The following is a 21,615-nucleotide window of genomic DNA, read 5'->3' on the forward strand; positions in this document are numbered from 1 at the left end:
GAAGCCGAGTGAACAGCTGGCGGGGAGGCGAGCCTCCTCGAGGGAAGAAGAGGCAGCCCAGCCTCGTTTGGCTCAAGCCCTACTTGGCTGGAGCCGAGTGCGCCTTCAGGACGGCAGAGCTCCAGCTCTGCTCAGAGGCCCGATCTGGCAGAGTTGCTGGCGCGAGGCTGCTCTGCCCTGGGCGAGCCTTGCCCAGACTTGCCTCGCTGCTAGGCTTCCTGCCCAGGAAGGAGCAGGCTGCGCGAGGCTGGGAGACGCCACTGGCGCCTTCCTGGCCTCAGCTCCGCTCCTGCCTTGCCTTTGCACCTAGGCCCCAGGCGTCCTTGGGGAGGGCTTAGGGGCCGGTGGCTTGCACACTGCCAAGGGCTCCAGCAGGAAGAGCTCTGTGCGAGGGAAGGGAAGGGCCAGTGCAGGGCTCCTCCAGCGGTTGCTTTGCCGCCCAGACTCAGCGCCGCACGGAGTGCACCAGGCTCCCAGGGCCCCTGGCTGGGGTCTGCAGCCCCGCACACCCGGAGGCTGACTCTCTGGGCGCCCAGCAGCTGCCTCACACACGTAGCTTCCCTAGCGCTCTCCTCCCCAGCAGAGACGTGTGCAGCTGGTTGGGGCCTGCCCCTGCGTGCCTGGGCTCCCGCGCCCAGCCCCAGCTCAGGGCAAGCAGCCCCTGAGCCAAGACCTGCAGGAGGCGCAGAGCGCCCCCACCTGGAAGCCGAGTGAACAGCTGGCGGGGAGGCGAGCCTCCTCGAGGGAAGAAGAGGCAGCCCAGCCTCGTTTGGCTCAAGCCCTACTTGGCTGGAGCCGAGTGCGCCTCCAGGACGGCAGAGCTCCAGCTCTGCTCAGAGGCCCGTTGCGGCAGAGTTGCTGGCGCGAGGCTGCTCTGCCCTGGGCGAGCCTTGCCCAGACTTGCCTCGCTGCTAGGCTTCCTGCCCAGGAAGGAGCAGGCTGCGCGAGGCTGGGAGACGCCACTGGCGCCTTCCTGGCCTCAGCTCCGCTCCTGCCTTGCCTTTGCAACTAGGCCCCAGGCGTCCTTGGGGATGGCTTAGGGGCCGGTGGCTTGCACACTGCCAAGGGCTCCAGCAGGAAGAGCTCTCTGCGAGGGAAAGGAAGGGCCAGTGCAGGGCTCCTCCAGCGGTTGCTTGGCCGCCCAGGCTCAGCGCCGCACGGAGTGCACCAGGCTCCCAGGGCCCCTGGCTGGGGTCTGCAGCCCCGCACAGCCGGAGGCTGACTCCCTGGGCGCCCAGCAGCTGCCTCACACACGTAGCTTCCCTAGCGCTCTCCTCCCCAGCAGAGACGTGTGCAGCTGGTTGGGGTCTGCCCCTGCGTGCCTGGGCTCCCGCCCACAGCCCCAGCTCAGGGCAAGCAGCCCCTGAGCCAAGACCTGCAGGAGGCGCAGAGCGCCCCCACCTGGAAGCCGAGTGAACAGCTGGCGGGGAGGCGAGCCTCCTCGAGGGAAGAAGAGGCAGCCCAGCGTCGTTTGGCTCAAGCCCTACTTGGCTGGAGCCGAGTGCTCCTCCAGAACGGCAGAGCTCCAGCTCTGCTCAGAGGCCCGTTGTGGCAGAGTTGCTGGCGCGAGGCTGCTCTGCCCTGGGCGAGCCTTGCCCAGACTTGCCTCGCTGCTAGGCTTCCTGCCCAGGAAGGAGCAGGCTGCGCGAGGCTGGGAGACGCCACTGGCGCCTTCCTGGCCTCAGCTCCGCTCCTGCCTTGCCTTTGCACCTAGGCCCCAGGCGTCCTTGGGGAGGGCTTAGGGGCCTGTGGCTTGCACACTGCCAAGGGCTCCAGCAGGAAGAGCTCTGTGCGAGGGAAGGGAAGGGCCAGTGCAGGGCTCCTCCAGCGGTTGCTTGGCCGCCCAGACTCAGCGCCGCACGGAGTGCACCAGGCTCCCAGGGCCCCTGGCTGGGGTCTGCAGCCCCGCACACCCGGAGGCTGACTCCCTGGGCGCCCAGCAGCTGCCTCACACACGTAGCTTCCCTAGCGCTCTCCTCCCCAGCAGAGACGTGTGCAGCTGGTTGGGGCCTGCCCCTGCGTGCCTGGGCTCCCGCCCACAGCCCCAGCTCAGGGCAAGCAGCCCCTGAGCCAAGACCTGCAGGAGGCGCAGAGCGCCCCCACCTGGAAGCCGAGTGAACAGCTGGCGGGGAGGCGAGCCTCCTCGAGGGAAGAAGAGGCAGCCCAGCGTCGTTTGGCTCAAGCCCTACTTGGCTGGAGTCGAGTGCGCCTCCAGGACGGCAGAGGTCCAGCTCTGCTCAGAGGCCCGTTGTGGCAGAGTTGCTGGCGCGAGGCTGCTCTGCCCTGGGCGAGCCTTGCCCAGACTTGCCTCGCTGCTAGGCTTCCTGCCCAGGAAGGAGCAGGCTGCGCGAGGCTGGGAGACGCCACTGGCGCCTTCCTGGCCTCAGCTCCGCTCCTGCCTTGCCTTTGCAACTAGGCCCCAGGCGTCCTTGGGGATGGCTTAGGGGCCGGTGGCTTGCACACTGCCAAGGGCTCCAGCAGGAAGAGCTCTCTGCGAGGGAAAGGAAGGGCCAGTGCAGGGCTCCTCCAGCGGTTGCTTGGCCGCCCAGGCTCAGCGCCGCACGGAGTGCACCAGGCTCCCAGGGCCCCTGGCTGGGGTCTGCAGCCCCGCACAGCCGGAGGCTGACTCCCTGGGCGCCCAGCAGCTGCCTCACACACGTAGCTTCCCTAGCGCTCTCCTCCCCAGCAGAGACGTGTGCAGCTGGTTGGGGTCTGCCCCTGCGTGCCTGGGCTCCCGCCCACAGCCCCAGCTCAGGGCAAGCAGCCCCTGAGCCAAGACCTGCAGGAGGCGCAGAGCGCCCCCACCTGGAAGCCGAGTGAACAGCTGGCGGGGAGGCGAGCCTCCTCGAGGGAAGAAGAGGCAGCCCAGCGTCGTTTGGCTCAAGCCCTACTTGGCTGGAGCCGAGTGCTCCTCCAGAACGGCAGAGCTCCAGCTCTGCTCAGAGGCCCGTTCTGGCAGAGTTGCTGGCGCGAGGCTGCTCTGCCCTGGGCGAGCCTTGCCCAGACTTGCCTCGCTGCTAGGCTTCCTGCCCAGGAAGGAGCAGGCTGCGCGAGGCTGGGAGACGCCACTGGCGCCTTCCTGGCCTCAGCTCCGCTCCTGCCTTGCCTTTGCACCTAGGCCCCAGGCGTCCTTGGGGAGGGCTTAGGGGCGGTGGCTTGCACACTGCCAAGGGCTCCAGCAGGAAGAGCTCTGTGCGAGGGAAGGGAAGGGCCAGTGCAGGGCTCCTCCAGCGGTTGCTTGGCCGCCCAGACTCAGCGCCGCACGGAGTGCACCAGGCTCCCAGGGCCCCTGGCTGGGGTCTGCAGCCCCGCACACCCGGAGGCTGACTCCCTGGGCGCCCAGCAGCTGCCTCACACACGTAGCTTCCCTAGCGCTCTCCTCCCCAGCAGAGACGTGTGCAGCTGGTTGGGGCCTGCCCCTGCGTGCCTGGGCTCCCGCCCACAGCCCCAGCTCAGGGCAAGCAGCCCCTGAGCCAAGACCTGCAGGAGGCGCAGAGCGCCCCCACCTGGAAGCCGAGTGAACAGCTGGCGGGGAGGCGAGCCTCCTCGAGGGAAGAAGAGGCAGCCCAGCGTCGTTTGGCTCAAGCCCTACTTGGCTGGAGCCGAGTGCGCCTCCAGGACGGCAGAGCTCCAGCTCTGCTCAGAGGCCCGTTCTGGCAGAGTTGCTGGCGCGAGGCTGCTCTGCCCTGGGCGAGCCTTGCCCAGACTTGCCTCGCTGCTAGGCTTCCTGCCCAGGAAGGAGCAGGCTGCGCGAGGCTGGGAGACGCCACTGGCGCCTTCCTGGCCTCAGCTCCGCTCCTGCCTTGCCTTTGCACCTAGGCCCCAGGCGTCCTTGGGGAGGGCTTAGGGGCCGGTGGCTTGCACACTGCCAAGGGCTCCAGCAGGAAGAGCTCTGTGCGAGGGAAGGGAAGGGCCAGAGCAGGGCTCCTCCAGCGGTTGCTTTGCCGCCCAGACTCAGCGCCGCACGGAGTGCACCAGGCTCCCAGGGCCCCTGGCTGGGGTCTGCAGCCCCGCACACCCGGAGGATGACTCTCTGGGCGCCCAGCAGCTGCCTCACACACGTAGCTTCCCTAGCGCTCTCCTCCCCAGCAGAGACGTGTGCAGCTGGTTGGGGCCTGCCCCTGCGTGCCTGGGCTCCCGCGCACAGCCCCAGCTCAGGGCAAGCAGCCCCTGAGCCAAGACCTGCAGGAGGCGCAGAGCGCCCCCACCTGGAAGCCGAGTGAACAGCTGGCGGGGAGGCGAGCCTCCTCGAGGGAAGAAGAGGCAGCCCAGCCTCGTTTGGCTCAAGCCCTACTTGGCTGGAGCCGAGTGCGCCTCCAGGACGGCAGAGCTCCAGCTCTGCTCAGAGGCCCGTTCTGGCAGAGTTGCTGGCGCGAGGCTGCTCTGCCCTGGGCGAGCATTGCCCAGACTTGCCTCGCTGCTAGGCTTCCTGCCCAGGAAGGAGCAGGCTGCGCGAGGCTGGGAGACGCCACTGGCGCCTTCCTGGCCTCAGCTCCGCTCCTGCCCTGCCTTTGCACCTAGGCCCCAGGCGTCCTTGGGGAGGGCTTAGGGGCCGGTGGCTTGCACACTGCCAAGGGCTCCAGCAGGAAGAGCTCTGTGCGAGGGAAGGGAAGGGCCAGTGCAGGGCTAATCCAGCGGTTGCTTGGCCGCCCAGGCTCAGCGCCGCACGGAGTGCACCAGGCTCCCAGGGCCCCTGGCTGGGGTCTGCAGCCCCGCACAGCCGGAGGCTGACTCCCTGGGCGCCCAGCAGCTGCCTCACACACGTAGCTTCCCTAGCGCTCTCCTCCCCAGCAGAGACGTGTGCAGCTGGTTGGGGCCTGCCCCTGCATGCCTGGGCTCCCGCGCACAGCCCCAGCTCAGGGCAAGCAGCCCCTGAGCCAAGACCTGCAGGAGGCGCAGAGCGCCCCCACCTGGAAGCCGAGTGAACAGCTGGCGGGGAGGCGAGCCTCCTCGAGGGAAGAAGAGGCAGCCCAGCGTCGTTTGGCTCAAGCCCTACTTGGCTGGAGCCGAGTGCGCCTCCAGGACGGCAGAGCTCCAGCTCTGCTCAGAGGCCCGTTCTGGCAGAGTTGCTGGCGCGAGGCTGCTCTGCCCTGGGCGAGCCTTGCCCAGACTTGCCTCGCTGCTAGGCTTCCTGCCCAGGAAGGAGCAGGCTGCGCGAGGCTGGGAGACGCCACTGGCGCCTTCCTGGAATCAGCTCCGCTCCTGCCTTGCCTTTGCACCTAGGCCCCAGGCGTCCTTGGGGAGGGCTTAGGGGCCGGTGGCTTGCACACTGCCAAGGGCTCCAGCAGGAAGAGCTCTGTGCGAGGGAAGGGAAGGGCCATTGCAGGGCTCCTCCAGCGGTTGCTTGGCCGCCCAGGCTCAGCGCCGCACGGAGTGCACCAGGCTCCCAGGGCCCCTGGCTGGGGTCTGCAGCCCCGCACACCCGGAGGCTGAATCCCTGGGCGCCCAGCAGCTGCCTCACACACGTAGCTTCCCTAGCGCTCTCCTCGCCAGCAGAGACGTGTGCAGCTGGTTGGGGCCTGCCCCTGCGTGCCTGGGCTCCCGCGCCCAGCCCCAGCTCAGGGCAGGCAGCCCCTGAGCCAAGACCTGCAGGAGGCGCAGAGCGCCCCCACCTGGAAGCCGAGTGAAAAGCTGGCGGGGAGGCGAGCCTCCTCGAGGGAAGAAGAGGCAGCCCAGCCTCGTTTGGCTCAAGCCCTACTTGGCTGGAGCCGAGTGCGCCTCCAGGACGGCAGAGCTCCAGCTCTGCTCAGAGGCCCGTTGCGGCAGAGTTGCTGGCGCGAGGCTGCTCTGCCCTGGGCGAGCCTTGCCCAGACTTGCCTCGCTGCTAGGCTTCCTGCCCAGGAAGGAGCAGGCTGCGCGAGGCTGGGAGACGCCACTGGCGCCTTCCTGGCCTCAGCTCCGCTCCTGCCTTGCCTTTGCAACTAGGCCCCAGGCGTCCTTGGGGATGGCTTAGGGGCCGGTGGCTTGCACACTGCCAAGGGCTCCAGCAGGAAGAGCTCTCTGCGAGGGAAAGGAAGGGCCAGTGCAGGGCTCCTCCAGCGGTTGCTTGGCCGCCCAGGCTCAGCGCCGCACGGAGTGCACCAGGCTCCCAGGGCCCCTGGCTGGGGTCTGCAGCCCCGCACAGCCGGAGGCTGACTCCCTGGGCGCCCAGCAGCTGCCTCACACACGTAGCTTCCCTAGCGCTCTCCTCCCCAGCAGAGACGTGTGCAGCTGGTTGGGGTCTGCCCCTGCGTGCCTGGGCTCCCGCCCACAGCCCCAGCTCAGGGCAAGCAGCCCCTGAGCCAAGACCTGCAGGAGGCGCAGAGCGCCCCCACCTGGAAGCCGAGTGAACAGCTGGCGGGGAGGCGAGCCTCCTCGAGGGAAGAAGAGGCAGCCCAGCGTCGTTTGGCTCAAGCCCTACTTGGCTGGAGCCGAGTGCTCCTCCAGAACGGCACAGCTCCAGCTCTGCTCAGAGGCCCGTTCTGGCAGAGTTGCTGGCGCGAGGCTGCTCTGCCCTGGGCGAGCCTTGCCCAGACTTGCCTCGCTGCTAGGCTTCCTGCCCAGGAAGGAGCAGGCTGCGCGAGGCTGGGAGACGCCACTGGCGCCTTCCTGGCCTCAGCTCCGCTCCTGCCTTGCCTTTGCACCTAGGCCCCAGGCGTCCTTGGGGAGGGCTTAGGGGCCTGTGGCTTGCACACTGCCAAGGGCTCCAGCAGGAAGAGCTCTGTGCGAGGGAAGGGAAGGGCCAGTGCAGGGCTCCTCCAGCGGTTGCTTGGCCGCCCAGACTCAGCGCCGCACGGAGTGCACCAGGCTCCCAGGGCCCCTGGCTGGGGTCTGCAGCCCCGCACACCCGGAGGATGACTCTCTGGGCGCCCAGCAGCTGCCTCACACACGTAGCTTCCCTAGCGCTCTCCTCCCCAGCAGAGACGTGTGCAGCTGGTTGGGGCCTGCCCCTGCGTGCCTGGGCTCCCGCGCACAGCCCCAGCTCAGGGCAAGCAGCCCCTGAGCCAAGACCTGCAGGAGGCGCAGAGCGCCCCCACCTGGAAGCCGAGTGAACAGCTGGCGGGGAGGCGAGCCTCCTCGAGGGAAGAAGAGGCAGCCCAGCCTCGTTTGGCTCAAGCCCTACTTGGCTGGAGCCGAGTGCGCCTCCAGGACGGCAGAGCTCCAGCTCTGCTCAGAGGCCCGTTCTGGCAGAGTTGCTGGCGCGAGGCTGCTCTGCCCTGGGCGAGCATTGCCCAGACTTGCCTCGCTGCTAGGCTTCCTGCCCAGGAAGGAGCAGGCTGCGCGAGGCTGGGAGACGCCACTGGCGCCTTCCTGGCCTCAGCTCCGCTCCTGCCCTGCCTTTGCACCTAGGCCCCAGGCGTCCTTGGGGAGGGCTTAGGGGCCGGTGGCTTGCACACTGCCAAGGGCTCCAGCAGGAAGAGCTCTGTGCGAGGGAAGGGAAGGGCCAGTGCAGGGCTAATCCAGCGGTTGCTTGGCCGCCCAGGCTCAGCGCCGCACGGAGTGCACCAGGCTCCCAGGGCCCCTGGCTGGGGTCTGCAGCCCCGCACAGCCGGAGGCTGACTCCCTGGGCGCCCAGCAGCTGCCTCACACACGTAGCTTCCCTAGCGCTCTCCTCCCCAGCAGAGACGTGTGCAGCTGGTTGGGGCCTGCCCCTGCATGCCTGGGCTCCCGCGCACAGCCCCAGCTCAGGGCAAGCAGCCCCTGAGCCAAGACCTGCAGGAGGCGCAGAGCGCCCCCACCTGGAAGCCGAGTGAACAGCTGGCGGGGAGGCGAGCCTCCTCGAGGGAAGAAGAGGCAGCCCAGCGTCGTTTGGCTCAAGCCCTACTTGGCTGGAGCCGAGTGCGCCTCCAGGACGGCAGAGCTCCAGCTCTGCTCAGAGGCCCGTTCTGGCAGAGTTGCTGGCGCGAGGCTGCTCTGCCCTGGGCGAGCCTTGCCCAGACTTGCCTCGCTGCTAGGCTTCCTGCCCAGGAAGGAGCAGGCTGCGCGAGGCTGGGAGACGCCACTGGCGCCTTCCTGGAATCAGCTCCGCTCCTGCCTTGCCTTTGCACCTAGGCCCCAGGCGTCCTTGGGGAGGGCTTAGGGGCCGGTGGCTTGCACACTGCCAAGGGCTCCAGCAGGAAGAGCTCTGTGCGAGGGAAGGGAAGGGCCATTGCAGGGCTCCTCCAGCGGTTGCTTGGCCGCCCAGGCTCAGCGCCGCACGGAGTGCACCAGGCTCCCAGGGCCCCTGGCTGGGGTCTGCAGCCCCGCACACCCGGAGGCTGAATCCCTGGGCGCCCAGCAGCTGCCTCACACACGTAGCTTCCCTAGCGCTCTCCTCGCCAGCAGAGACGTGTGCAGCTGGTTGGGGCCTGCCCCTGCGTGCCTGGGCTCCCGCGCCCAGCCCCAGCTCAGGGCAGGCAGCCCCTGAGCCAAGACCTGCAGGAGGCGCAGAGCGCCCCCACCTGGAAGCCGAGTGAAAAGCTGGCGGGGAGGCGAGCCTCCTCGAGGGAAGAAGAGGCAGCCCAGCCTCGTTTGGCTCAAGCCCTACTTGGCTGGAGCCGAGTGCGCCTCCAGGACGGCAGAGCTCCAGCTCTGCTCAGAGGCCCGTTGCGGCAGAGTTGCTGGCGCGAGGCTGCTCTGCCCTGGGCGAGCCTTGCCCAGACTTGCCTCGCTGCTAGGCTTCCTGCCCAGGAAGGAGCAGGCTGCGCGAGGCTGGGAGACGCCACTGGCGCCTTCCTGGCCTCAGCTCCGCTCCTGCCTTGCCTTTGCAACTAGGCCCCAGGCGTCCTTGGGGATGGCTTAGGGGCCGGTGGCTTGCACACTGCCAAGGGCTCCAGCAGGAAGAGCTCTCTGCGAGGGAAAGGAAGGGCCAGTGCAGGGCTCCTCCAGCGGTTGCTTGGCCGCCCAGGCTCAGCGCCGCACGGAGTGCACCAGGCTCCCAGGGCCCCTGGCTGGGGTCTGCAGCCCCGCACAGCCGGAGGCTGACTCCCTGGGCGCCCAGCAGCTGCCTCACACACGTAGCTTCCCTAGCGCTCTCCTCCCCAGCAGAGACGTGTGCAGCTGGTTGGGGTCTGCCCCTGCGTGCCTGGGCTCCCGCCCACAGCCCCAGCTCAGGGCAAGCAGCCCCTGAGCCAAGACCTGCAGGAGGCGCAGAGCGCCCCCACCTGGAAGCCGAGTGAACAGCTGGCGGGGAGGCGAGCCTCCTCGAGGGAAGAAGAGGCAGCCCAGCGTCGTTTGGCTCAAGCCCTACTTGGCTGGAGCCGAGTGCTCCTCCAGAACGGCACAGCTCCAGCTCTGCTCAGAGGCCCGTTCTGGCAGAGTTGCTGGCGCGAGGCTGCTCTGCCCTGGGCGAGCCTTGCCCAGACTTGCCTCGCTGCTAGGCTTCCTGCCCAGGAAGGAGCAGGCTGCGCGAGGCTGGGAGACGCCACTGGCGCCTTCCTGGCCTCAGCTCCGCTCCTGCCTTGCCTTTGCACCTAGGCCCCAGGCGTCCTTGGGGAGGGCTTAGGGGCCTGTGGCTTGCACACTGCCAAGGGCTCCAGCAGGAAGAGCTCTGTGCGAGGGAAGGGAAGGGCCAGTGCAGGGCTCCTCCAGCGGTTGCTTGGCCGCCCAGACTCAGCGCCGCACGGAGTGCACCAGGCTCCCAGGGCCCCTGGCTGGGGTCTGCAGCCCCGCACACCCGGAGGCTGACTCCCTGGGCGCCCAGCAGCTGCCTCACACACGTAGCTTCCCTAGCGCTCTCCTCCCCAGCAGAGACGTGTGCAGCTGGTTGGGGCCTGCCCCTGCGTGCCTGGGCTCCCGCCCACAGCCCCAGCTCAGGGCAAGCAGCCCCTGAGCCAAGACCTGCAGGAGGCGCAGAGCGCCCCCACCTGGAAGCCGAGTGAACAGCTGGCGGGGAGGCGAGCCTCCTCGAGGGAAGAAGAGGCAGCCCAGCGTCGTTTGGCTCAAGCCCTACTTGGCTGGAGCCGAGTGCGCCTCCAGGACGGCAGAGCTCCAGCTCTGCTCAGAGGCCCGTTGTGGCAGAGTTGCTGGCGCGAGGCTGCTCTGCCCTGGGCGAGCCTTGCCCAGACTTGCCTCGCTGCTAGGCTTCCTGCCCAGGAAGGAGCAGGCTGCGCGAGGCTGGGAGACGCCACTGGCGCCTTCCTGGCCTCAGCTCCGCTCCTGCCTTGCCTTTGCACCTAGGCCCCAGGCGTCCTTGGGGATGGCTTAGGGGCCGGTGGCTTGCACACTGCCAAGGGCTCCAGCAGGAAGAGCTCTCTGCGAGGGAAAGGAAGGGCCAGTGCAGGGCTCCTCCAGCGGTTGCTTGGCCGCCCAGGCTCAGCGCCGCACGGAGTGCACCAGGCTCCCAGGGCCCCTGGCTGGGGTCTGCAGCCCCGCACAGCCGGAGGCTGACTCCCTGGGCGCCCAGCAGCTGCCTCACACACGTAGCTTCCCTAGCGCTCTCCTCCCCAGCAGAGACGTGTGCAGCTGGTTGGGGTCTGCCCCTGCGTGCCTGGGCTCCCGCCCACAGCCCCAGCTCAGGGCAAGCAGCCCCTGAGCCAAGACCTGCAGGAGGCGCAGAGCGCCCCCACCTGGAAGCCGAGTGAACAGCTGGCGGGGAGGTGAGCCTCCTCGAGGGAAGAAGAGGCAGCCCATCGTCGTTTGGCTCAAGCCCTACTTGGCTGGAGCCGAGTGCTCCTCCAGAACGGCAGAGCTCCAGCTCTGCTCAGAGGCCCGTTCTGGCAGAGTTGCTGGCGCGAGGCTGCTCTGCCCTGGGCGAGCCTTGCCCAGACTTGCCTCGCTGCTAGGCTTCCTGCCCAGGAAGGAGCAGGCTGCGCGAGGCTGGGAGACGCCACTGGCGCCTTCCTGGCCTCAGCTCTGCTCCTGCCTTGCCTTTGCACCTAGGCCCCAGGCGTCCTTGGGGAGGGCTTAGGGGCGGTGGCTTGCACACTGCCAAGGGCTCCAGCAGGAAGAGCTCTGTGCGAGGGAAGGGAAGGGCCAGTGCAGGGCTCCTCCAGCGGTTGTTTGGCCGCCCAGACTCAGCGCCGCACGGAGTGCACCAGGCTCCCAGGGCCCCTGGCTGGGGTCTGCAGCCCCGCACACCCGGAGGCTGACTCCCTGGGCGCCCAGCAGCTGCCTCACACACGTAGCTTCCCTAGCGCTCTCCTCCCCAGCAGAGACGTGTGCAGCTGGTTGGGGCCTGCCCCTGCGTGCCTGGGCTCCCGCCCACAGCCCCAGCTCAGGGCAAGCAGCCCCTGAGCCAAGACCTGCAGGAGGCGCAGAGCGCCCCCACCTGGAAGCCGAGTGAACAGCTGGCGGGGAGGCGAGCCTCCTCGAGGGAAGAAGAGGCAGCCCAGCGTCGTTTGTCTCAAGCCCTACTTGGCTGGAGCCGAGTGCGCCTCCAGGACGGCAGAGCTCCAGCTCTGCTCAGAGGCCCGTTCTGGCAGAGTTGCTGGCGCGAGGCTGCTCTGCCCTGGGCGAGCCTTGCCCAGACTTGCCTCGCTGCTAGGCTTCCTGCCCAGGAAGGAGCAGGCTGCGCGAGGCTGGGAGACGCCACTGGCGCCTTCCTGGCCTCAGCTCCGCTCCTGCCTTGCCTTTGCACCTAGGCACCAGGCGTCCTTGGGGAGGGCTTAGGGGCCGGTGGCTTGCACACTGCCAAGGGCTCCAGCAGGAAGAGCTCTGTGCGAGGGAAGGGAAGGGCCAGTGCAGGGCTCCTCCAGCGGTTGCTTGGCCGCCCAGACTCAGCGCCGCACGGAGTGCACCAGGCTCCCAGGGCCCCTGGCTGGGGTCTGCAGCCCCGCACACCCGGAGGCTGACTCCCTGGGCGCCCAGCAGCTGCCTCACACACGTAGCTTCCCTAGGGCTCTCCTCCCCAGCAGAGACGTGTGCAGCTGGTTGGGGCCTGCCCCTGCGTGCCTGGGCTCCCGCGCACAGCCCCAGCTCAGGGCAAGCAGCCCCTGAGCCAAGACCTGCAGGAGGCGCAGAGCGCCCCCACCTGGAAGCCGAGTGAACAGCTGGCGGGGAGGCGAGCCTCCTCGAGGGAAGAAGAGGCAGCCTAGCCTCGTTTGGCTCAAGCCCTACTTGGCTGGAGCCGAGTGCGCCTTCAGGACGGCAGAGCTCCAGCTCTGCTCAGAGGCCCGTTCTGGCAGAGTTGCTGGCGCGAGGCTGCTCTGCCCTGGGCGAGCCTTGCCCAGACTTGCCTCGCTGCTAGGCTTCCTGCCCAGGAAGGAGCAGGCTGCGCGAGGCTGGGAGACGCCACTGGCGCCTTCCTGGCCTCAGCTCCGCTCCTGCCTTGCCTTTGCACCTAGGCCCCAGGCGTCCTTGGGGAGGGCTTAGGGGCCGGTAGCTTGCACACTGCCAAGGGCTCCAGCAGGAAGAGCTCTGTGCGAGGGAAGGGAAGGGCCAGTGCAGGGCTCCTCCAGCGGTTGCTTGGCCGCCCAGACTCAGCGCCGCACGGAGTGCACCAGGCTCCCAGGGCCCCTGGCTGGGGTCTGCAGCCCCGCACACCCGGAGGCTGACTCCCTGGGCGCCCAGCAGCTGCCTCACACACGTAGCTTCCCTAGCGCTCTCCTCCCCAGCAGAGACGTGTGCAGCTGGTTGGGGCCTGCCCCTGCGTGCCTGGGCTCCCGCCCACAGCCCCAGCTCAGGGCAAGCAGCCCCTGAGCCAAGACCTGCAGGAGGCGCAGAGCGCCCCCACCTGGAAGCCGAGTGAACAGCTGGCGGGGAGGCGAGCCTCCTCGAGGGAAGAAGAGGCAGCCCAGCGTCGTTTGTCTCAAGCCCTACTTGGCTGGAGCCGAGTGCGCCTCCAGGACGGCAGAGCTCCAGCTCTGCTCAGAGGCCCGTTCTGGCAGAGTTGCTGGCGCGAGGCTGCTCTGCCCTGGGCGAGCCTTGCCCAGACTTGCCTCGCTGCTAGGCTTCCTGCCCAGGAAGGAGCAGGCTGCGCGAGGCTGGGAGACGCCACTGGCGCCTTCCTGGCCTCAGCTCCGCTCCTGCCTTGCCTTTGCACCTAGGCACCAGGCGTCCTTGGGGAGGGCTTAGGGGCCGGTGGCTTGCACACTGCCAAGGGCTCCAGCAGGAAGAGCTCTGTGCGAGGGAAGGGAAGGGCCAGTGCAGGGCTCCTCCAGCGGTTGCTTGGCCGCCCAGACTCAGCGCCGCACGGAGTGCACCAGGCTCCCAGGGCCCCTGGCTGGGGTCTGCAGCCCCGCACACCCGGAGGCTGACTCCCTGGGCGCCCAGCAGCTGCCTCACACACGTAGCTTCCCTAGGTCTCTCCTCCCCAGCAGAGACGTGTGCAGCTGGTTGGGGCCTGCCCCTGCGTGCCTGGGCTCCCGCGCACAGCCCCAGCTCAGGGCAAGCAGCCCCTGAGCCAAGACCTGCAGGAGGCGCAGAGCGCCCCCACCTGGAAGCCGAGTGAACAGCTGGCGGGGAGGCGAGCCTCCTCGAGGGAAGAAGAGGCAGCCTAGCCTCGTTTGGCTCAAGCCCTACTTGGCTGGAGCCGAGTGCGCCTTCAGGACGGCAGAGCTCCAGCTCTGCTCAGAGGCCCGTTCTGGCAGAGTTGCTGGCGCGAGGCTGCTCTGCCCTGGGCGAGCCTTGCCCAGACTTGCCTCGCTGCTAGGCTTCCTGCCCAGGAAGGAGCAGGCTGCGCGAGGCTGGGAGACGCCACTGGCGCCTTCCTGGCCTCAGCTCCGCTCCTGCCTTGCCTTTGCACCTAGGCCCCAGGCGTCCTTGGGGAGGGCTTAGGGGCCGGTAGCTTGCACACTGCCAAGGGCTCCAGCAGGAAGAGCTCTGTGCGAGGGAAGGGAAGGGCCAGTGCAGGGCACCTCCAGCGGTTGCTTGGCCGCCAAGACTCAGCGCCGCACGGAGTGCACCAGGCTCCCAGGGTCCCTGGCTGGGGTCTGCAGCCCCGCACAGCCGGAGGCTGACTCCCTGGGCGCCCAGCAGCTGCCTCACACACGTAGCTTCCCTAGGGCTCTCCTCCCCAGCAGAGACGTGTGCAGCTGGTTGGGGCCTGCCCCTGCGTGCCTGGGCTCCCGCCCACAGCCCCAGCTCAGGGTAAGCAGCCCCTGAGCCAAGACCTGCAGGAGGCGCAGAGCGCCCCCACCTGGAAGCCGAGTGAACAGCTGGCGGGGAGGCGAGCCTCCTCGAGGGAAGAAGAGGCAGCCCAGCCTCGTTTGGCTCAAGCCCTACTTGGCTGGAGCCGAGTGCGCCTCCAGGACGGCAGAGCTCCAGCTCTGCTCAGAGGCCCGTTGCGGCAGAGTTGCTGGCGCGAGGCTGCTCTGCCCTGGGCGAGCCTTGCCCAGACTTGCCTCGCTGCTAGGCTTCCTGCCCAGGAAGGAGCAGGCTGCGCGAGGCTGGGAGACGCCACTGGCGCCTTCCTGGCCTCAGCTCCGCTCCTGCCTTGCCTTTGCAACTAGGCCCCAGGCGTCCTTGGGGATGGCTTAGGGGCCGGTGGCTTGCACACTGCCAAGGGCTCCAGCAGGAAGAGCTCTCTGCGAGGGAAAGGAAGGGCCAGTGCAGGGCTCCTCCAGCGGTTGCTTGGCCGCCCAGGCTCAGCGCCGCACGGAGTGCACCAGGCTCCCAGGGCCCCTGGCTGGGGTCTGCAGCCCCGCACAGCCGGAGGCTGACTCCCTGGGCGCCCAGCAGCTGCCTCACACACGTAGCTTCCCTAGCGCTCTCCTCCCCAGCAGAGACGTGTGCAGCTGGTTGGGGTCTGCCCCTGCGTGCCTGGGCTCCCGCCCACAGCCCCAGCTCAGGGCAAGCAGCCCCTGAGCCAAGACCTGCAGGAGGCGCAGAGCGCCCCCACCTGGAAGCCGAGTGAACAGCTGGCGGGGAGGCGAGCCTCCTCGAGGGAAGAAGAGGCAGCCCAGCGTCGTTTGGCTCAAGCCCTACTTGGCTGGAGCCGAGTGCTCCTCCAGAGCGGCAGAGCTCCAGCTCTGCTCAGAGGCCCGTTCTGGCAGAGTTGCTGGCGCGAGGCTGCTCTGCCCTGGGCGAGCCTTGCCCAGACTTGCCTCGCTGCTAGGCTTCCTGCCCAGGAAGGAGCAGGCTGCGCGAGGCTGGGAGACGCCACTGGCGCCTTCCTGGCCTCAGCTCCGCTCCTGCCTTGCCTTTGCACCTAGGCCCCAGGCGTCCTTGGGGAGGGCTTAGGGGCCTGTGGCTTGCACACTGCCAAGGGCTCCAGCAGGAAGAGCTCTGTGCGAGGGAAGGGAAGGGCCAGTGCAGGGCTCCTCCAGCGGTTGCTTGGCCGCCCAGACTCAGCGCCGCACGGAGTGCACCAGGCTCCCAGGGCCCCTGGCTGGGGTCTGCAGCCCCGCACACCCGGAGGCTGACTCCCTGGGCGCCCAGCAGCTGCCTCACACACGTAGCTTCCCTAGCGCTCTCCTCCCCAGCAGAGACGTGTGCAGCTGGTTGGGGCCTGCCCCTGCGTGCCTGGGCTCCCACCCACAGCCCCAGCTCAGGGCAAGCAGCCCCTGAGCCAAGACCTGCAGGAGGCGCAGAGCGCCCCCACCTGGAAGCCGAGTGAACAGCTGGCGGGGAGGCGAGCCTCCTCGAGGGAAGAAGAGGCAGCCCAGCGTCGTTTGGCTCAAGCCCTACTTGGCTGGAGCCGAGTGCGCCTCCAGGACGGCAGAGCTCCAGCTCTGCTCAGAGGCCCGTTGTGGCAGAGTTGCTGGCGCGAGGCTGCTCTGCCCTGGGCGAGCCTTGCCCAGACTTGCCTCGCTGCTAGGCTTCCTGCCCAGGAAGGAGCAGGCTGCGCGAGGCTGGGAGACGCCACTGGCGCCTTCCTGGCCTCAGCTCCGCTCCTGCCTTGCCTTTGCAACTAGGCCCCAGGCGTCCTTGGGGATGGCTTAGGGGCCGGTGGCTTGCACACTGCCAAGGGCTCCTGCAGGAAGAGCTCTCTGCGAGGGAAAGGAAGGGCCAGTGCAGGGCTCCTCCAGCGGTTGCTTGGCCGCCCAGGCTCAGCGCCGCAAGGAGTGCACCAGGCTCCCAGGGCCCCTGGCTGGGGTCTGCAGCCCCGCACAGCCGGAGGCTGACTCCCTGGGCGCCCAGCAGCTGCCTCACACACGTAGCTTCCCTAGCGCTCTCCTCCCCAGCAGAGAGGTGTGCAGCTGGTTGGGGTCTGCCCCTGCGTGCCTGGGCTCCCGCCCACAGCCCCAGCTCAGGGCAAGCAGCCCCTGAGCCAAGACCTGCAGGAGGCGCAGAGCGCCCCCACCTGGAAGCCGAGTGAACAGCTGGCGGGGAGGCGAGCCTCCTCGAGGGAAGAAGAGGCAGCCCAGCGTCGTTTGGCTCAAGCCCTACTTGGCTGGAGCCGAGTGCTCCTCCAGAACGGCAGAGCTCCTGCTCTGCTCAGAGGCCCGTTCTGGCAGAGTTGCTGGCGCGAGGCTGCTCTGCCCTGGGCGAGCCTTGCCCAGACTTGCCTCGCTGCTAGGCTTCCTGCCCAGGAAGGAGCAGGCTGCGCGAGGCTGGGAGACGCCACTGGCGCCTTCCTGGCCTCAGCTCCGCTCCTGCCTTGCCTTTGCACCTAGGCCCCAGGCGTCCTTGGGGAGGGCTTAGGGGCGGTGGCTTGCACACTGCCAAGGGCTCCAGCAGGAAGAGCTCTGTGCGAGGGAAGGGAAGGGCCAGTGCAGGGCTCCTCCAGCGGTTGCTTGGCCGCCCAGACTCAGCGCCGCACGGAGTGCACCAGGCTCCCAGGGCCCCTGGCTGGGGACTGCAGCCCCGCACACCCGGAGGCTGACTCCCTGGGCGCCCAGCAGCTGCCTCACACACGTAGCTTCCCTAGCGCTCTCCTCCCCAGCAGAGACGTGTGCAGCTGGTTGGGGCCTGCCCCTGCGTGCCTGGGCTCCCGCCCACAGCCCCAGCTCAGGGCAAGCAGCCCCTGAGCCAAGACCTGCAGGAGGCGCAGAGCGCCCCCACCTGGAAGCCGAGTGAACAGCTGGCGGGGAGGCGAGCCTCCTCGAGGGAAGAAGAGGCAGCCCAGCGTCGTTTGTCTCAAGCCCTACTTGGCTGGAGCCGAGTGCGCCTCCAGGACGGCAGAGCTCCAGCTCTGCTCAGAGGCCCGTTCTGGCAGAGTTGCTGGCGCGAGGCTGCTCTGCCCTGGGCGAGCCTTGCCCAGACTTGCCTCGCTGCTAGGCTTCCTGCCCAGGAAGGAGCAGGCTGCGCGAGGCTGGGAGACGCCACTGGCGCCTTCCTGGCCTCAGCTCCGCTCCTGCCTTGCCTTTGCACCTAGGCACCAGGCCTCCTTGGGGAGGGCTTAGGGGCCGGTGGCTTGCACACTGCCAAGGGCTCCAGCAGGAAGAGCTCTGTGCGAGGGAAGGGAAGGGCCAGTGCAGGGCTCCTCCAGCGGTTGCTTGGCCGCCCAGACTCAGCGCCGCACGGAGTGCACCAGGCTCCCAGGGCCCCTGGCTGGGGTCTGCAGCCCCGCACACCCGGAGGCTGACTCCCTGGGCGCCCAGCAGCTGCCTCACACACGTAGCTTCCCTAGGGCTCTCCTCCCCAGCAGAGACGTGTGCAGCTGGTTGGGGCCTGCCCCTGCGTGCCTGGGCTCCCGCGCACAGCCCCAGCTCAGGGCAAGCAGCCCCTGAGCCAAGACCTGCAGGAGGCGCAGAGCGCCCCCACCTGGAAGCCGAGTGAACAGCTGGCGGGGAGGCGAGCCTCCTCGAGGGAAGAAGAGGCAGCCTAGCCTCGTTTGGCTCAAGCCCTACTTGGCTGGAGCCGAGTGCGCCTTCAGGACGGCAGAGCTCCAGCTCTGCTCAGAGGCCCGTTCTGGCAGAGTTGCTGGCGCGAGGCTGCTCTGCCCTGGGCGAGCCTTGCCCAGACTTGCCTCGCTGCTAGGCTTCCTGCCCAGGAAGGAGCAGGCTGCGCGAGGCTGGGAGACGCCACTGGCGCCTTCCTGGCCTCAGCTCCGCTCCTGCCTTGCCTTTGCACCTAGGCCCCAGGCGTCCTTGGGGAGGGCTTAGGGGCCGGTAGCTTGCACACTGCCAAGGGCTCCAGCAGGAAGAGCTCTGTGCGAGGGAAGGGAAGGGCCAGTGCAGGGCACCTCCATCGGTTGCTTGGCCGCCAAGACTCAGCGCCGCACGGAGTGCACCAGGCTCCCCGGGCCCCTGGCTGGGGTCTGCAGCCCCGCACAGCCGGAGGCTGACGCCCTGGGCGCCCAGCAGCTGCCTCACACACGTAGCTTCCCTAGGGCTCTCCTCCCCAGCAGAGACGTGTGCAGCTGGTTGGGGCCTGCCCCTGCGTGCCTGGGCTCCCGCCCACAGCCCCAGCTCAGGGCAAGCAGCCCCTGAGCCAAGACCTGCAGGAGGCGCAGAGCGCCCCCACCTGGAAGCCGAGTGAACAGCTGGCGGGGAGGCGAGCCTCCTCGAGGGAAGAAGAGGCAGCCCAGCGTCGTTTGGCTCAAGCCCTACTTGGCTGGAGCCGAGTGCGCCTCCAGGACGGCAGAGCTCCAGCTCTGCTCAGAGGCCCGTTCTGGCAGAGTTGCTGGCGCGAGGCTGCTCTGCCCTGGGCGAGCCTTGCCCAGACTTGCCTCGCTGCTAGGCTTCCTGCCCAGGAAGGAGCAGGCTGCGCGAGGCTGGGAGACGCCACTGGCGCCTTCCTGGCCTCAGCTCCGCTCCTGCCTTGCCTTTGCACCTAGGCCCCAGGCGTCCTTGGGGAGGGCTTAGGGGCCGGTGGCTTGCACACTGCCAAGGGCTCCAGCAGGAAGAGCTCTGTGCGAGGGAAGGGAAGGGCCAGTGCAGGGCTCCTCCAGCGGTTGCTTGGCCGCCCAGACTCAGCACCGCACGGAGTGCACCAGGCTCCCAGGGCCCCTGGCTGGGGTCTGCAGCCCCGCACAGCCGGAGGCTGACTCCCTGGGCGCCCAGCAGCTGCCTCACACACGTAGCTTCCCTAGCGCTCTCCTCCCCAGCAGAGACGTGTGCAGCTGGTTGGGGCCTGCCCCTGCGTGCCTGGGCTCCCGCGCACAGCCCCAGCTCAGGGCAAGCAGCCCCTGAGCCAAGACCTGCAGGAGGCGCAGAGCGCCCCCACCTGGAAGCCGAGTGAACAGCTGGCGGGGAGGCGAGCCTGCTCGAGGGAAGAAGAGGCAGCCCAGCCTCGTTTGGCTCAAGCCCTACTTGGCTGGAGCCGAGTGCGCCTCCAGGACGGCAGAGCTCCAGCTCTGCTCAGAGGCCCGATCTGGCAGAGTTGCTAGCGCGAGGCTGCTCTGCCCTGGGCGAGCCTTGCCCAGACTTGCCTCGCTGCTAGGCTTCCTGCCCAGGAAGGAGCAGGCTGCGCGAGGCTGGGAGACGCCATGGCGCCTTCCTGGCCTCAGCTCCGCTCCTGCCTGGCCTTTGCACCTAGGCCCCAGGCATCCTTGGGGACGGCTTAGGGGCCAGTGGCTTGCACACTGCCAAGGGCTCCAGCAGGAAGAGCTCTGTGCGAGGGAAGGGAAGGGCCAGTGCAGGGCTCCTCCAGCGGTTGCTTGGCCGCCCAGACTCAGCGCCGCACGGAGTGCACCAGGCTCCCAGGGCCCCTGGCTGGGGTCTGCAGCCCCGCACACCCGGAGGCTGACTCCCTGGGCGCCCAGCAGCTGCCTCACACACGTAGCTTCCCTAGCGCTCTCCTCCCCAGCAGAGACGTGTGCAGCTGGTTGGGGCCTGCCCCTGCGTGCCTGGGCTCCCGCCCACAGCCCCAGCTCAGGGCAAGCAGCCCCTGAGCCAAGACCTGCAGGAGGCGCAGAGCGCCCCCACCTGGAAGCCGAGTGAACAGCTGGCGGGGAGGCGAGCCTCCTCGAGGGAAGAAGAGGCAGCCCAGCCTCGTTTGGCTCAAGCCCTACTTGGCTGGAGCCGAGTGCGCCTCCAGGACGGCAGAGCTCCAGCTCTGCTCAGAGGCCCGATCTGGCAGAGTTGCTGGCGCGAGGCTGCTCTGCCCTGGGCGAGCCTTGCCCAGACTTGCCTCGCTGCTAGGCTTCCTGCCCAGGAAGGAGCAGGCTGCGCGAGGCTGGGAGACGCCATGGCGCCTTCCTGGCCTCAGCTCCGCTCCTGCCTTGCCTTTGCACCTAGGCCCCAGGCATCCTTGGGGACGGCTTAGGGGCCGGTGGCTTGCACACTGCCAAGGGCTCCAGCAGGAAGAGCTCTGTGCGAGGGAAGGGAAGGGCCAGTGCAGGGCTCCTCCAGCGGTTGCTTGGCCGCCCAGACTCAGCGCCGCACGGAGTGCACCAGGCTCCCAGGGCCCCTGGCTGGGGTCTGCAGCCCCGCACACCCGGAGGCTGACTCCCTGGGCGCCCAGCAGCTGCCTCACACACGTAGCTTCCCTAGCGCTCTCCTCCCCAGCAGAGACGTGTGCAGCTGGTTGGGGCCTGCCCCTGCGTGCCTGGGCTCCCGCCCACAGCCCCAGCTCAGGGCAAGCAGCCCCTGAGCCAAGACCTGCAGGAGGCGCAGAGCGCCCCCACCTGGAAGCCGAGTGAACAGCTGGCGGGGAGGCGAGCCTGCTCGAGGGAAGAAGAGGCAGCCCAGCCTCGTTTGGCTCAAGCCCTACTTGGCTGGAGCCGAGTGCGCCTCCAGAACGGCAGAGCTCCAGCTCTGCTCAGAGGCCCGATCTGGCAGAGTTGCTGGCGCGAGGCTGCTCTGCCCTGGGCGAGCCTTGCCCAGACTTGCCTCGCTGCTAGGCTTCCTGCCCAGGAAGGAGCAGGCTGCGCGAGGCTGGGAGACGCCATGGCGCCTTCCTGGCCTCAGCTCCGCTCCTGCCTTGCCTTTGCACCTAGGCCCCAGGCATCCTTGGGGACGGCTTAGGGGCCGGTGGCTTGCACACTGCCAAGGGCTCCAGCAGGAAGAGCTCTGTGCGAGGGAAGGGAAGGGCCAGTGCAGGGCTCCTCCAGCGGTTGCTTGGCCGCCCAGACTCAGCGCCGCACGGAGTGCACCAGGCTCCCAGGGCCCCTGGCTGGGGTCTGCAGCCCCGCACACCCGGAGGCTGACTCCCTGGGCGCCCAGCAGCTGCCTCACACACGTAGCTTCCCTAGCGCTCTCCTCCCCAGCAGAGACGTGTGCAGCTGGTTGGGGCCTGCCCCTGCGTGCCTGGGCTCCCGCGCACAGCCCCAGCTCAGGGCAAGCAGCCCCTGAGCCAAGACCTGCAGGAGGCGCAGAGCGCCCCCACCTGGAAGCCGAGTGAACAGCTGGCGGGGAGGCGAGCCTGCTCGAGGGAAGAAGAGGCAGCCCAGCCTCGTTTGGCTCAAGCCCTACTTGGCTGGAGCCGAGTGCGCCTCCAGAACGGCAGAGCTCCAGCTCTGCTCAGAGGCCCGATCTGGCAGAGTTGCTGGCGCGAGGCTGCTCTGCCCTGGGCGAGCCTTGCCCAGACTTGCCTCGCTGCTAGGCTTCCTGCCCAGGAAGGAGCAGGCTGCGCGAGGCTGGGAGACGCCATGGCGCCTTCCTGGCCTCAGCTCCGCTCCTGCCTTGCCTTTGCACCTAGGCCCCAGGCATCCTTGGGGACGGCTTAGGGGCTGGTGGCTTGCACACTGCCAAGGGCTCCAGCAGGAAGAGCTCTGTGCGAGGGAAGGGAAGGGCCAGTGCAGGGCTCCTCCAGCGGTTGCTTGGCCGCCCAGACTCAGCGCCGCACGGAGTGCACCAGGCTCCCAGGGCCCCTGGCTGGGGTCTGCAGCCCCGCACACCCGGAGGCTGACTCCCTGGGCGCCCAGCAGCTGCCTCACACACGTAGCTTCCC

The sequence above is a fragment of the Ovis canadensis genome, chromosome 10 (genome assembly GCF_042477335.2).
Source record: "Ovis canadensis isolate MfBH-ARS-UI-01 breed Bighorn chromosome 10, ARS-UI_OviCan_v2, whole genome shotgun sequence".
In the NCBI taxonomy this organism is placed as follows: Eukaryota; Metazoa; Chordata; class Mammalia; order Artiodactyla; family Bovidae; genus Ovis; species Ovis canadensis.